The sequence below is a fragment of the Carcharodon carcharias genome, chromosome 10, assembly GCF_017639515.1.
Source record: "Carcharodon carcharias isolate sCarCar2 chromosome 10, sCarCar2.pri, whole genome shotgun sequence".
In the NCBI taxonomy this organism is placed as follows: Eukaryota; Metazoa; Chordata; class Chondrichthyes; order Lamniformes; family Lamnidae; genus Carcharodon; species Carcharodon carcharias.
In genome coordinates, this window is record NC_054476.1 from 145,900,833 (window position 1) to 145,916,342 (window position 15,510).

Sequence of the window (15,510 nt, forward strand, 5' to 3'; positions counted from 1 at the left end):
CTAACAGCACTGTGGGTGTACCTGCACCACATGGACTGTTGCGGTTCAAGAAGGCAGCTCACCACCACCTTCTCAAGGGCAACTAGGGATGGGCAATAAATGCTGGCCCAGGCAGCGAAGCCCACATCCTGTGAGTGAATAATAAAAAAAGATTTCTGTGATTTATGTGGAAACTTTTGAAATGCCTTCTTGCACTGTACGGTCCCCCCATGTCACACTTATATTGAAAGTAGGTTATTCATTTGTTGTTCATTAAGTAGCCTGTTCAGAAGTTGCACAAGCACATCTTCAGTCAGAGCTGAAGCCATTTAACATCATGGGTACGTTTATTTGAGAATGAGCAGTGAGAAAGTGGCTGTCACATGGAGGAATGATGGAGGTTTCCAAGCTGAGGAAAGACAAAATGCTCTAAACTGTGTTCAAACTACAATTTTTGAGAGTATATTACTTTGTCTAATTGTTTTGGTTGCTTGGGTGTATTATTGCAGTACTTGGATTTCCAACCTCCAAAGGGCACTGTAGGTATTGAAATGACTAGAGCAGTGGGGATGGCATTACAATTGAGAGTTTCTAGACAATGTTACCGACAGTTCTATTAGACCATTACAGCCTGGAATGGTTTTATAGCGTTCCATGATTAAAAGAATGCTCACCTTGTTCTGCTTACCGTATGTGAATAGTAAAACATCAGTTTGCCAGTCAAGGGATTGCTGTGTGGCTTCTCCCAAGTGTGTGATCCTTTTTTTTGTATCTTCCTCCAGCAGATTGCACCCGGTATACAGACGTAACTTAAAACTGCTGCACTTTTTAAAAGAGCAGCAGAATTCACTGCTCAGCGTAATATTGTCTTCCTTGGCTTCATTAAAGCAGTTCTGCTTTCTGTCAAAGAGACGTTTTTGTCTCCGATAAATGAGTCAGACTGAGCGAGGGGGCTGGTTTGTGTTTTGTGCAGGGCTGCAATTGAAAGCAGTGGTGTATGGTAGTTAATGTCACAGTTGAATTGACTTATCACATCAGTCTTTGTGTAGTGATGTTTGACCTCGGTTATGAGCATGATTGTGCTCAAGAGATTGGAACTCCTTCTGACACAGCTACCTGTTTATTTTAGTCACATGCAATTTGTTTTCTTTCGTGTTTTCACCCTTACCTCCTTTACTCTTCCATTTATTTCTCCTTCAATTTGTTGCCTTTGTTCGGTCGTCTTAACTTGGGTGAGAGCCCCTGAATCCATGGACATCTCAGTGTTTTTAACATGATTGAAACTCCATTTGGGTTTGATTCCTGGCTGATGTTGTACAAGCTAATCTTATTTTAGGTAGCAGCTGTGCACCAGAATTGGCCTGGTCGCAGAGGAGAAAAAACCAACTTGTGTTCTTTGTTCTGTTCCAGCCAGGTGGTGAAGGATAGCACTGGATCCAATCTTTATACACTTAGAAGATACTGTTCACAGTGACCAACATTACCTCACATGCACCTCACAACCCAACTACCACAGTTTCAGCCTGCTCCTAGGTATACTTCTATTTGGGAACCCATTACCAATTAAGTGCCCATGTGAAAGGGACGCTTATACCCTATTGTAACAAAACAAAAAGGCTTTAAAGAAGACAACTCAATGTGATTTCTGGGGTGATGATGCATTCCATCCTGCCACCCAGTGCTGCTAGATAGTTGTCTTCATTGTCAAAAGTACATCAAACCATCACCTAAGTAAAAGAAGGAGAGGACTTTTAATTCTTCCTCTCCTTCAGGAACCCAGCGAGAAATGTTTGGACCCTCCGCCGAGCGTTCCTGTCCAACTCAGGAGCCTTGAGCGCCTCGCAAGTGGACCAGAACACCAGCGGATAAGAATGGCCGGTCCAAGGCCAACTGAACCCTGTCTCGGCGACCACGATGACTCGCTAGAAAGTCCCGGAGTTCCCTCGGGGGGATGAGGGGAGAGTCAGTGGAGGGCACCTGGGGATCCACCGCCTCGCTAGAGAACGACTCAGCGTCATCCTCAGTGCTCACCACCGACACTCCGTCCTCCTCCGGGTCATCGCCTCCAGCTTCCGACCCCTCCCCCAGTGTTGCTAGATATGTTTTGTAAGTCTAAAATATGGAACGCTTCACGAATTTGCGTGTCATCCTTGCGCAGGGGCCATGCTAATCTTCTCTGTATCATTCCAATTTTAGTATATGTGCTGCCGAAGCGAGCCCCAAATGTTTCTTTCTTCTTTTAATGAAAACGTGAATAGCAGGGAATGGTTTCGATCCATCGACCTCTGGGTTATGGGCCCAGCACGCTTCCGCTGCGCCAATCTGCTAGGAACGCAAGTAAATCCCCAGTTAATGCCCAGCACCTGAATACAATTAAATACTCAATTACTATACAATTTACACTCTTAATAGCAACCCTGCCTTGTTGGAAATACACATTCTGTGGACATCATGTTCAACTGTGAATCCTTCCATAATGAAATAGCTTGTTGATGCTCAGTGTCCAAGTTTTGTATTTGTAAAATGGCCACTTGGGTGACTGATGGAGGGTTCATAATGCTTACGGAATTGGATAGGTTGTGAGGCAAGGGCTGCCTGCACTTAAAGTCTTTCCCCTCACAGATGGCTAGTGCTATGGAATTGTAGTTTATATGTCTATTGTACCCATTTTCTTCGAATGCGGTACTGATATTGTGCTGACTTTTGATTTTCATGTAAATGTTGTGAAACAACATCCAATAAATATAATTTTTATACCCTTGCGCCATATGATATTTACCTTGAATATGGGCAGAAAGGCCCTCATTCATTGATGTGGCATTTATAATTTTTGAGTCTTTTTGTGAACTTCCTTCTAGGTTTTTTGGAACCAATTATCATGTTGGGTTTAAGATAATGGCATGCAGTTGCATATTCATGTTTAGATGCCCCAAAATGCACTTTGCAAATGCAGTCTGTGTCTTCTATTTAGTTACTTTGCTTATAAAATGGGAGCTACTCATCCTGTAAAATTTAGCCTGATCCAAATTCATATTTTTAAAAAACTGCCATTTACTTATTAAAGCAAATGGTTGTACCCAGTGAGACTTGGAGCTGAAACCAAACTGAATAAATTTGGATGCACTGCACTGATTCTCTTGCAGTAACTTGAGTTCTTCCCAAACTCTGTTAGCTGTAGCCAAATCCACGTCAAGTCTTGTTCACACAGTGTCCCTGTGATCGCTGACCTAAGCTGGTTCCTGATCCTGCAATGCCTCCATTAAATCCATTGAAAAATTACCATCCTTGTTTTCAAATCCCTCCATGGCCTTGTCCCTCCCCATCTTTGTAACTTTCTCCAGCCCTTCAACCCTCCGAGATCTCTGCACTCTCCATTTCTGATATCTTGCATGCCCCTAATTTTAATCACTGCACCATTGACAGTGTGCATTCAGCTGTGCTGGCCTTAAACTCTGGAATTTCCTCTCTAAACCTCTCCAACTCACTTTCTTCTTTTAAGATGCTCTTAAAACTACCCCTTTGACTACGCTTTGGTCGTCTGTCCTAACACTCCTATGAAGCACCTTGGAATGTTTTACTATGTTAAAGGTACTATATAAATTCAAGTTATGGTTGTTATCAAATACCTGGTTTCCCAGACCTAGGAAATAATAAAAAACCCACGTTCATATGCTTCTCAGAGACATTTCAAAGTTGTTCACTTAGCATGGATCGCATTGTAAGTCATTGAGCATACATGAATGCAGCAGCGCACAACATCAACATTTATAGAACATTTTTAATGTAGTACAACATCACAGGATGCTGCACGAGAGCATTATGAACCAAAAGTTTGACACCGAGTCACATGAAAAGACAGGTGACCAAAGGTTTTGTTAAAGAGGTAGGTTTTAAGCTTTTTGAAGGAGGAGAGAAGTAGAAAGGTAGAGGGATTTCCAGAGCTTCAGGCCTAGCCAACTGAAGGCCTGGGTGTCAGTGGTGAAATGATGGGAATCGGGGAAGCGCAAGAGGCTATAATTAGAGGAAGGCAGAGATCTCGGAATAGTTGGTGGTCTGGAGGTAGTTACAGGGATAGGGAGATGAACATGCATGAGATGAATGAATGATCAATTTTATCTTGCTCATGTTGGTTGAGGGGGAATGTTAATCGGGATTCTGCAAGAACTTGCTGCTCTTTGGATTGTGCCATGGGACCTGAACATTCATTTGAACCCCTGCAACCGACAGATGGCTTAATGTCTCATCAAGCACTTCTTTGAATTATCAGTCTAGATTAAAAGGCTGAAGGCCTGGAGTGGGGTTTGAACCTGACCCAGAGGTGAGAGTGCTAAACTGAGCCAAGCTAACACCTAATAAAGCTATACACAGTTACACAATTACATTTGGAGTTTTAATACTTTTTTAAATTGTTTTTTCAAAGTTACTTATTGAATTCCATCTCTTTTAGTTGTAAAAAGATACACAGTTGTAAATATTTTATTGGTTACAGGTGGTGGGCTGGTACCACCCTGTGTGTCGGTGTCAGATTCACTGTTCTACGAGGTGGTAAGGATGAGATTTCTGTCTTTGACGTTTTCCCACATAGTGAATTACTGATCTCATTTGTAGTGGAGGAGAGGAAGCTAACATTCCCCACACAAGAAAAGAAAATCAGTGCATTTGAGAGGAGCATGGAAGGGCCTTTTCCTTCTCAACCAAAGAACTTTCTCGTGTTGCAGAGACAGAAGATGGGAAACCTGGGTAGTGGGTAGAGAGGTATTACCAATTATGATCTAAAAATCATTTTAATTGAACATAATGTGACAAATACATTGGGACACAATGGGTTACCTGAAAGTAAATCTTTTCAGCAACACATTGCAACTCAGGTCTGAATCTTTTTTTTATAACTCATCGTGCCTTGCTTAAGTCTTGTTCATTGCACATTTGAGCTGATTTGCAAGTTTTTTTTAAAGAATGCAGGTTGACAAATTGGGTGTGGTAGCATAGATAGCAGTTATGTACTGGACTAGTAGTGAACAAATGATCAGGAGACGTGAGTCAAATGCCTCCATAGCAGCTGGGGAATTTAAATTCAGTTAAATAAATCTGGGTTAAAAAGCTAGAAATAGTGACCATGACCTTGCTGGATTGTCATAAAACCCCACCTGGTTCGCCAATGTCCTTTAGAGAAGGAAATCTGCTGGCCTTACCCCATCTGGCCTATACATGACTCCAAACCACAGCAATGTGGTTGACTCTTAACTGTCCTCTAAAATGGCCTAGCAAACCACTCAGCTGTATTCAAGAAGGTGACTCACCACCACCTCAAGGTATTAAATGTTGGCCTTGCCAGCGGCGTCCACAACCTGTGATTGAATAAAAATGTTTTTTAAAAAATCATGGCAGCCTTCCTTTGAAATGTAACACACCACAACATGGAGCATGCTCCATGATACAGAGTTCAATATCATCCCTCAGATTTCAGTGAAGTGCACTGATGATCACAGGAGGTTTACGTATTGTGTTCAGTTGAAGCATGGAAACTGTCCAGCAGCACGGTTACAATTCCTAGGAGAGCAATTCCAGTTGTGTTGTTCCACCATTGGAGTTCTAGTGGAGGGACAGACCTTCCATCTGCCATTGGCCATCACCCAAATCCTGCGGGCTGGGTCATTTTCATTTTTTAAAAATTCATTCATGGGATGTGGGTATTGCTGGCTGGACCAGCATTTACTTCCCATCCCTAATTGCCCTTGAGAAGATGGTGGTGTGCTGCTTCTTGTCCATGTGGTGTAGGCACACCCGCAGTGCTGTTAGGGAGGGAGTTCCAGGATTTTGACCCAGCGACAGTGAAGGATAGGCGATTTGTTTCCTAATCAGGATGGTGAGTGCTTGGAGGGGACATTCCAGGTTGTGTTCCCATGTGTCTATTGCCCTTGTGCTTCTAGATGGTAGGGGTCCTGGATTTGTAAGGTGCTGTCTAAGGAGCTTGGTGAGTTCCTGCAGTGTGTCCTGTAGATGGTACACACTGCTGCCACTGTGCATCAGTGGTGAAGGGAGTGAATGTTTGTGGATGTGGTGCCAATCAAGTGGGCTGCTTTGTCCTGGATGGCAGCAAGCTTCTTGAGTGTTGTTGGAGCTGCACTCATCCACATAAGTGGGGCTATACAACCTAAGTGCCCAGTGCATGACAGGAGTGGAACCCTGCCACTCCATGATGGGCAGCCAATATACTGGAGCTGCATAGGTGAGAGGGGCAGAAGAATCGCATTCCCTCCAGTTCCACCAGTGAATCTGTTGGAAACCTAGTACATCCAGTCTTTACCCCAAAGTTGCCACATTTAGGTTGAAACTAAACCTGAATCGTGCACCTCATATTGTGCATTTTCTGGGGCCTTATCCTTCCAGACTTGTTGCTATGTTTGGTGGTAGATTTGTAAATTGTACGTGCGAGTTACAGGTCTCTTATTGGAATTGAAAATGTTGGGTGTATATGTACTTGCTGGCATTTGGAGATGTATTCCCAATATTCAAGGGGTCCCAGCCTGATAGGATATGAAACAATTCCAACATTTTAGTACTTATTTTGATAAAGTCTAATTCTTAAGTTTGGAGCAAAGTGGTCCATTGAAATGATTTGCATGCAAAGTTATCCATTGTTACCTAATTCACCAGGATTAAGTGAAACCACTTCTAATGGCCCTGGATATAAATGGAAAATGAAGTGATGAATTAAGAATATTGCATAATTATTTCTTCGTGTAACTTTGAAGTCTTTAAGTGAAATTTCTTTTCTCTATGACATAAGGGTATCAATGTGCTAAACTGGACCAGTGACAACAAAGCACAGTATAAAAGTCAGCCTTGGTTCATTGGTAGCCATCATGTCTCTGAGTCAGAAGGTCATGAGTTCAAGCTGCACTCCAGGAACTGAGCACCTAATATTGGCATGCTGCATTAGAGGAAATGCCATATTTCAGATGAGGAGTTAAACCATAATCCTGTTTTCCCTCTTAGATGGATAGAAAAGACTCATGGCATTCTTTGAATGGCATTCTTTGAAGCTTTTTGTTATTTGTTGTCTTGGTCATTATTTATCCCTCAATCAACACCACTGTTGCTGTTTCTGAGACCTTGTGTGCAAATTGGCTTCCGTGTTTGACTACAAAATAACAATGACTATACTTCAAAGTTAATAATTAACTGTAAAGCATGAAAGGTGCTGTATAAATGCAGTTTTTTGCTTTGCTGTCATGTGATCAGCTGTTATTTGTTCATTGAGGAGATAAATAAACAGAATTTACTTTGCTTATCAATGCAAAACCTAGATTAAATAATTGTAACTTGTACAATACTGCCCCATGCATTAATTACGTATAAATGCATATCACATGATGTATTTCATGACTTTAGGTGTAAAAGAAGTGTCAGAATTTATGCTAATTCACTGCAGGTAATTCATTAATATGCAGTTCATGGTGTAGCTAGAATTGTGTCTTTGAAAGGGTTAAGGTTGCATAGTTTGAGGAGAAGCTGAAATGAGCTATAAACTGAGAGAAAATTGACCTGTATAAAAAGATTTATGTTTAGTAATTCCACAAGTTCATTGAAACCCACAGAAGGGATGACATCCTTTGAAATGTCAGCAGAAGATCCCCAGATCCTTCAGACTGTTGTTCTGGAACCAGCTATGAATTCAGACACTGGGTTACGAGACTTTTCATTATCCTTTGATGAAAGACCCGAGCAATTTTCCTTTAGGTGCAGCCCTGTGCTACTTATTTATATAAAATATGCAAGAATGGATTTGTCCTAAATAAAAACAGAAAATGCTGGGAAAACTCAACAGGTCTGACAGCATCTGTGGAGAGAGAAACAGAGTTAACATTTTGAGTCCGTATGACCCTTCTTCAGATTTGTACTATTTTGTATTTCCATCCACAATGACATTAATGCAAATTTCTCCATTTTGAAATCTAGTTTTAAACACTAAGCCCCTACTTAGAGTCATTCTCTGGAGTTGAACCTTTTAGCTTCTTCTTATTATAACATTTTTTGATATATCACAACATCTGATACAGTGGTGTGACTTACAACATCCATTATAATTGATACACTGTACAGAAAAGTCTCACAAGGAAGGACTATGCGCCAGGTGCCCAGAGTGTGTCTAATTGTGTCTTCCTATTTTCAGTGCACCAGATTATATCCAGTTTGTTAAATTAGATGATACAACAGCCAGAAGCAACTGTAAGGTGGGCATATGTCTCAGAAAATTAACCATGTTGATTAATGGGAACTCAAAAAAGCCCTGGGGGGTTTATTCTGAGGCAGCGAAAGGAAGTTGCTTTGCTGAATGCATGCCCCCAACAGCCACGTTTCAAAAGGTATTGTTTAACTGTTTATTTGAACTTCTGTGAATCTTGGCAAGAATTTCATTGATCAGAAAAGTGGCTAAGGATAGTTAAATTATCGTTTGACTGTGGCAGCTGCTATCAGACTCGTGTTTTCTGCTAACACTGGAGCACTAGTTGTGGAAAACATGTTGATTAGATGTGCAATATTCTGGCTGTTATCTCTGTAACCACCTACAACTCACTGAGATCTCTAGACTCTTCCAGTTCCAGCCTCTTGTGCATCTCCTGATTTTCATAGCTCCACCATTGAGGTCTATGCCTTAAGCTGTTTCAGCCCTAACCTCTAGAATTCCTCCCATAAATCTCTCTAACTCACGCTCTCCCCTCTTTTAAGAAGTTCTTTAACACCTGCTTTTCTAGCCAAGCTTTTGGTCACCTGTTCTAATATCTTGCTATGTGACTTAATGTTATGTTTTGTTTGATAATGCTTCTCTGAAGTGTCTTGAGACTTTATTTACTATTTAAAAGCACTATATAATGCAAGTTGTTTTTGTTCATTCAAGTAAACCCACCACTGCTAGGTGTGCAAATAATTTAGATTTAGAAAAAATTGGGCCTTTTCCCAATGGCAGTTCCACCTTACAGCATTTGGTAGATACAGGTAAGATTTTAGGTGCCACATGATGTTGAGATTCTTAAGGAGCTGTGAGCTAAGAAGCTAATGGTGCATAGTTTACAATTCCACCCCAACTCACATTGGTAGGCTCTTTGTTGACTAAAATAATGACCAAATTGAGGTCTCTGTTCACAGTCTGAGATCTCTGTTTAATATCTGAGCTTACTGTCAATTAGATCCTATCTGAGTGAACAGCCCTAGGGTAGAGAGGAGCGTATATGTGGTGACATCTAAGTTAATCGCCATGCAAGGGAGGTCTCAGACTGCACTTGTACTTTTCTTGGGTCTTTCTTCTACAATATTCCCTGTTGTGTAGTCAGTTTATGCAGCAGATGTGAGGATAATGTTGTTTTTGCAAAGTAAAGTTTGTTTTTATTTTTATTGGAAATGATTACAAGCAAAGAGAACATCCTCACTGTGCCTTTCACCTCTCCAGATGTGACTAGCTGCTATATTAAGAATCCCCTAAATAGGGATTAAGTGCTGAACTCACCAGGCCCTAAATACTGTTAATGCCGATGTTGTTTCGTGAAACTTACGCAGACATTTGTTTGGGGATTGTGTCCAAAGACCCAAAAATAAATGAATTTGTCAAATTCTGGTTAACTCTGTTAAGGTTCTTGTCACTTTACCTCAATACAACACAGATTGCTGTAAGTCTAGAGCAGTAGTGGGGAACCTTTTTCTGATCACGGGCCTTTCACCCATAGACAATAATCAGTTGCGGGCCACACACACACACAAAAATCAACTTAATTTAGTTTTTTTTTAGAAAGAATACAGAAACATTCAACTCACCCACTGGTTTAATGTGATGCTGAATTTGAATATTATATTGTTAAATATAAGTATAGTAATTTAGCTGATGCTTTTATCCAAACAAATTCGTAACAATGATGGTAAATGCTATTTTGAAGGCACTACTGTCACATTTTTAGAAATCTTGCTGCAGGCTGGATAAAATTGAGCAACAGGCTGGATCCGGCCCACAAGCCGTACGTTCTCCACCCCTGGTCTAGCATTTCCATTGTATCCAAATGTAGCAGGTAGTGACTGTTGGGAGGCTGCGTTTAGATTTGGATTTAGGCTGAAATTTTGTATTGTGTTAAAAGTTGAGTATTGCACTGTAATGAGACATTCAAAACTGGTGTTGTATAAACTTGTCTAGCTTGGCACCATGGGCAGTGCTCTTGCCTCTGAGCCAGAAGGTCACTAGGTTCAAAGCCACTTGCCAATTTGAGTTTATAACCTGGGTGGTTCACTTCCATCCAGTAGTGATGGAATACTGCACTGTCAGAGATGTTGTCTTTCAGACTGTTATATCCAAGATAATGTTTAATGGTTCTGATCGATTTTAAAGATTCCACAAAACTGGCTGAAGAACAACAGAGAGTTCTTGAGGGGCTAAATGGCCTATTCCTGTTCCAGTGTTCTCCCAGTATTGGCCCCCTCTCAACCAACAGCACCAGAAAAAAGGCTAAGTAGTTAAAAACAAATTAGCTTTGTGGGATCTTGCTGTGTGCCATGTTGCATTACGTCTGTAGCATTTTGAGAACTTTCTGAGAGATTTAATAAAAGTGCTGTAACAATGCAGGTCTGTCTTCCCTCATAAATGAGGCTTTGACTTTTTTGCCTATAAACAGCCAGTGATATAAAGACCGGATGATGCTGTCATCTGTCGCTCGTTTACAGACTTGGTTTAAGCAATATGGATTGTGCCAAAAGGATTGTGGAGTCTTTCCAAATTCATATTTGTTCAAACAGTCTTTAAAGTTAAATGTACAAAAATACAGTCCTTCAGAAGGTATTTATCACCACGTAGGGGAGTTTTTAGGCAAGCTATGTTCCTTGAATTTGCTCTTTTCTAAACTAATTCCACATACCATGTGTGTGGCTGCCAGGATAAGTTTGTGCTCTAACAGATGCTGCATCCACATTGGAAATGATTGCCATGTGGTTTTCTTTTATTTCAGTTAAATCTCAGTGTTGTGTAAAACACATTTCTACAGCACTGCGTGATGCAGTGAAATAATCCCGTCATAGAAGCTGGCATAATCCACTTTTTTTTAGTGTAACTTTTCTTGAGTGCCTTGGCCTCTTCAGATTGCTATGTGGTCTGGAACTGCCTTTATACAGACTACCAAGGTGCCTGTTTCAATCTCTATTCTGTGCTGATTTAGCTGATATCAGCCAGCTGGTAGCTGTGCCACTGCTGGAGACAGCTAATACCAAGCTAGAAAGGTGCAGGGAAAAAAAATGAGCCAGCATTCTGATGATATTCAATGACATTTACAGGAAAGTGTAAAAGTGTAGGTTTTGGATGAGGACAGGTTTGGATTTGGCTATTGTGCATCCAGTGATCGAATAGTCTGCTACCACTCACTGCCTAAGCTCAGTAAGGAATAATTGGCTACCTAGAAAGTGCTACAGCATCAGTAACTGTTGTGAAGAAATAATGAAAGGAGGAAAGGGAGGATTGAATACCTCAGAAAGTACTTTAATGTAGCACTGTGCAGGGCAGCTTTGCATAGACAACAGTTATAGAGACACGGGTGAGTAATCTTGGACCACTTAAGTAAACAGTGTTGCTAATGGTCTCCTTGGGCAGGGACTGGCATTTAGTCAACTTTTTTTCATCCATACAGGTTTACTCTTTTCAATCTTTCCTGGTGTCCTGCAGTGTGTGTATGTTATCCATGGAGTGCATGCTTTGCTGTGAAGTTCCATGTGGTTAAGGAGGGCACTGGATCAATTTCACAGAAATGTTTTAAACTGACCTTAGGAGACCTTCTGTAAAATTTATCGAGTTCCCCTGACTTTGTGGAACTTTGGAGGTTCCTTGTGAAAAGTAATTAGTGTTAAACGTGCAGACCTATCACTGTAGACCTTGAATCAAGTTTGTTAGTTAAAAAAAAATGGAAGAGCAGAGCCTGAAGAAAGTAGAAAAAACAACTGTTTTATTATCTGTAAATAATTCTGCTGTCTTCGCCTCCTTTCCCTAGGGTTTTGACTCATTGCTGGGTTTGGTGCTGTTGATGCCGGTTATTCTTCTGTACCTTGCCCAAGTGGCCAGTATACTTATGTGAGCCAGATTATCAGTGTCAGCAAGCAGTTGGGAGAAGCAGCAGGGAGTGCAAGACTGCTAAGTTTGACCCAGTTTTTACCTGCCCTTCCAGCAGGAATCATCAGATTGCAATTAGGAGTGGGAACTCAGGCTGTATTTTTTGGCTCCCTAACTCAGGGATGCAACTGTCAAACTGTCCTTATTGCCACCCTACCTGAGGTCTGCTAACCCAGCACCAACTGGTGATTGAAACTGGGATCTTCCTCATCTGTATGACAAGCTATTCCCTGGATAAATAAGCTAAATCGCTGGGCAGGATTCATATGCTTTTATCAAATAAAGATGGAAAGGAAATAGGAAATTGTTAAAATTATTATTAAAAAATGTGTCATTTATTCTGAAAATGTGATTAAATTTAAAACTGGTAAAATGAATGTCTTTTAATTTGACGCTCTGTGACTTTAAAGATTCTTGCTTATTTTCTGAAACGAGTAACATCAAAGTGGTGATTAAAGTGAGTGAGATCTTTTATTTGGCCAATATTATTGTATTTAATAACTACCATAAATCAAAACTGTACAACTTCCTCTCTCACTTACCTCAGCCTTTTTACAGAGTCCCTGGTGATTTTCACCCATTTAATTAAACACGATGACAGCACATTGAAAGAATGTGCCAGCCTTTGGTGTCCTTTGGAGTAAAAAAAAATAATAGCAGTGATGTGGAGGCGTCAACCCATCTTTGAAAGATGTCTGGAAGAGTGCAGTGTTAAACTTAATCATTGTGCTTTTTAATCCCCTTTTGAAACTAAATTGGGGCAGATAATGAAGGTTTGGCTTCTTTAGGAATGTGAAAGTGGGGTAAATAGAAATGGAATGGGTAGTAAAAATTGCAATATGCTATGAACTTAAGAAAGGAAGGAAAAGCTTACTTTTATAAAACATTGTATTATGTCCCTCCAAAGCATTCAAAAGTGCTTTGCTTGGCACTAATTATGTTGTGCAGCCAATGGGAGTTGAGAGGAAATTCCTTCAGTGGTCAAGAGCCATACCTGATGCAAAGGAAGATAGGTATGGTTGTTGGAGGCCAATCGTTGCAGCCCAGGGAGCAGGCGCTCCACAGGGAAATCAACTACTTCATGGATTTCAGCAAAGCCTTTGACAAGGTCCCACATGGGAGACTTATAAAGAAGGTAAATGCACATGGAATACAGGGTAATGTGATATGGTGGATTCAAAATTGGCTTAGTTGTAGGAGACAGAGGGTGATGACAGAAGGCTGCTTTAGTAACTGGAAGCCCATGTCCAGTGGTGTACCACAGGGATCTGTGCTGGGTCCCCTATTATTATTTATATAAAACGACATAGATGACCATGTGGGGGGTAGGATTAGTAAGTTTGCAGGTGCCACAAAGATTGGCTGGGTGGTTAACATTGAGGTTGAGTGTCTTGGGCTATAGGAAGATATAGACGGGATGGTCAAATGGGCGGATAAGAGGCAGATGGAATTTAACCCTGAAAAGTGTGAGGTGATACACTTTGGAAGGAGTAATTTGACAAGGAAGTATTCAATGAATGGCATGACACTAGGAAGCTCTGAGGAACAAAGGGACCTTGGCGTGTATGTCCATAGATCTCTGAAGGCGGAGGGGCATGTTAGTGGGGTGGTGAAAAAGGCATATGGGACACTTGCCTTTATAAATCGAGGCATAGATTACAAAAGTAGAGAGGTCATGTTGGAGTTGTATAGAACCTTGGTGAGGCCACAGCTGGAGCACTGTGTGCAGTTCTGGTTGCCACATTATTGGAAGGATGTGATTGCACTGGAGGGATGCAGAGGAGATTCACCAGGATGTGCCTGGGATGAAACATTTAAGTTATGAAGAGAAGTTGGATAGACTTGGGTTATTTTCATTGGAGCAGAGAAGACTGAGGGGCGATCTGATCAAGATGTACAAGATTATGAGGGGCATGGACAGGGTGGACAGGGAGCAGCTGTTCCCCTAGTTGAAAGGTCAGTCACGAGGGGACACAAGCTCAAGGTGAGGGGCAGGAGGTTTAAGGGGGATGTGAGGAAAAACTTTTTTACCCAGAGGGTGGTGACGGTCTGGAATGCACTGCCTGGGAGTGTGGTGGAGGCGGGGTGCTCCACATCCTTCAAAAAGTATCTGGATGAGCACTTGGCACGTCATAACATTCAAGGCAACGGGCCAAGTGCTGGTAAATGAGATTTGGTAGGTAGGTCAGGTGTTTCTCACCTGTCAGTGCAGACTCGATGGGCCGAAGGACCTCTTCTGCACTGTGTGCTTCTGTGATGACCTCCTGTCTGTCATAAGGTCATTGTGTGAGGCTGTTTACTGATGATTCAAGTATTTAGCTTCATTAACACCTCCTTGGATAATGAAATGGCTCATGCAGCTATATAGGGCATCACAGCATCTGGGCTTGGGCTGACAACAGGTAACAGTTGCATTATATAGGTACCGGGTAATGGCCACTTCCAATAACAAAATGCCCAACCATCTCCACCTTGACAACGTAGAGGCCCGAGACCCTACACTTAACTGAAATGCAGTGCCCATATCAAAGCCATGACTGCAAGTGCAGGCAGAGACTAGGCACTTTGCAACAAGTGGCTCACCCCCTGAGCCCTCAAAGTAGCTCTCTCACCTACTCGCCTAGATGGATACTGCTACTACATCACTCAACGTTGTATATCATTCAAGACAAATCAGTCCATTTGGTCAGCACCATTGTGCACAAGACTGTATATCCATTCCCTCCACCTGCACTGTGGTCGAAGTATATACTATCTCCAGGACTCAGGGCAGCAACTTGTCAAGGTTCCTTTAACAGCACCTCCCAGCAATATTATGGGATTACGTCACTTCCAAGTCACAAGCCATCCTGAGCCATTCCTTCATCATTAAGAAGTATAATCCTGGAATCCCTATGTAAAACCATTGTGGTAACACTATGAGCATAAGGACTGAAGTGGTTCAAGGAGATTGATTACCATCAACTTCTTAGGGTACCCAGGAATGGACAATAAAAATGTGGATTTGCAAGTCTTACACATATTCCAATAACAAATAGTTGCTGTTTTATATGGGTAAATTCTGCAGCCATTTTCTACAAAGCAGGATCCCACAGACAACAATAAGGATGATAACCAGTTAAAATGCTGTGTTGGTCAGAAGTGAGATTGTTGGGCAGAGCACCAGAAGAATGTCCTTCTCTTTTTAAAATAATGCTGTGGGTTTTTTTCCCTATGCCCATTGGTTTGATGTCTCATCTGAAAGCCACTATCCCCAACAATGTAGCATTCCCTCAACCTTGAACTGGAATATCAGGCTGGATTATGTGCTTAAGCTGGTTGGATCTCGAAACCACATCCTTCTGATTTGGTGATACTGCTATATCCAACCATCTAAGTCAATACATATCCAATAA

At 41.5% G+C, this 15,510-nt stretch overlaps 1 protein-coding gene and 1 non-coding gene across 6 annotated transcripts in view; one reads left to right on the plus strand and one right to left on the minus strand.

Annotated features, from left to right (window-relative positions):
• The window catches only part of bcas3 (BCAS3 microtubule associated cell migration factor), a 1,011,809-nt gene that overhangs the window by 241,416 nt on the left and 754,883 nt on the right, over positions 1-15,510 (plus strand). The window lies entirely within an intron of this gene.
• LOC121283671 lies at positions 2,093-2,199 on the minus strand. The gene has a single exon (XR_005944320.1). It is a non-coding gene; the product is annotated as a U6 spliceosomal RNA (small nuclear RNA).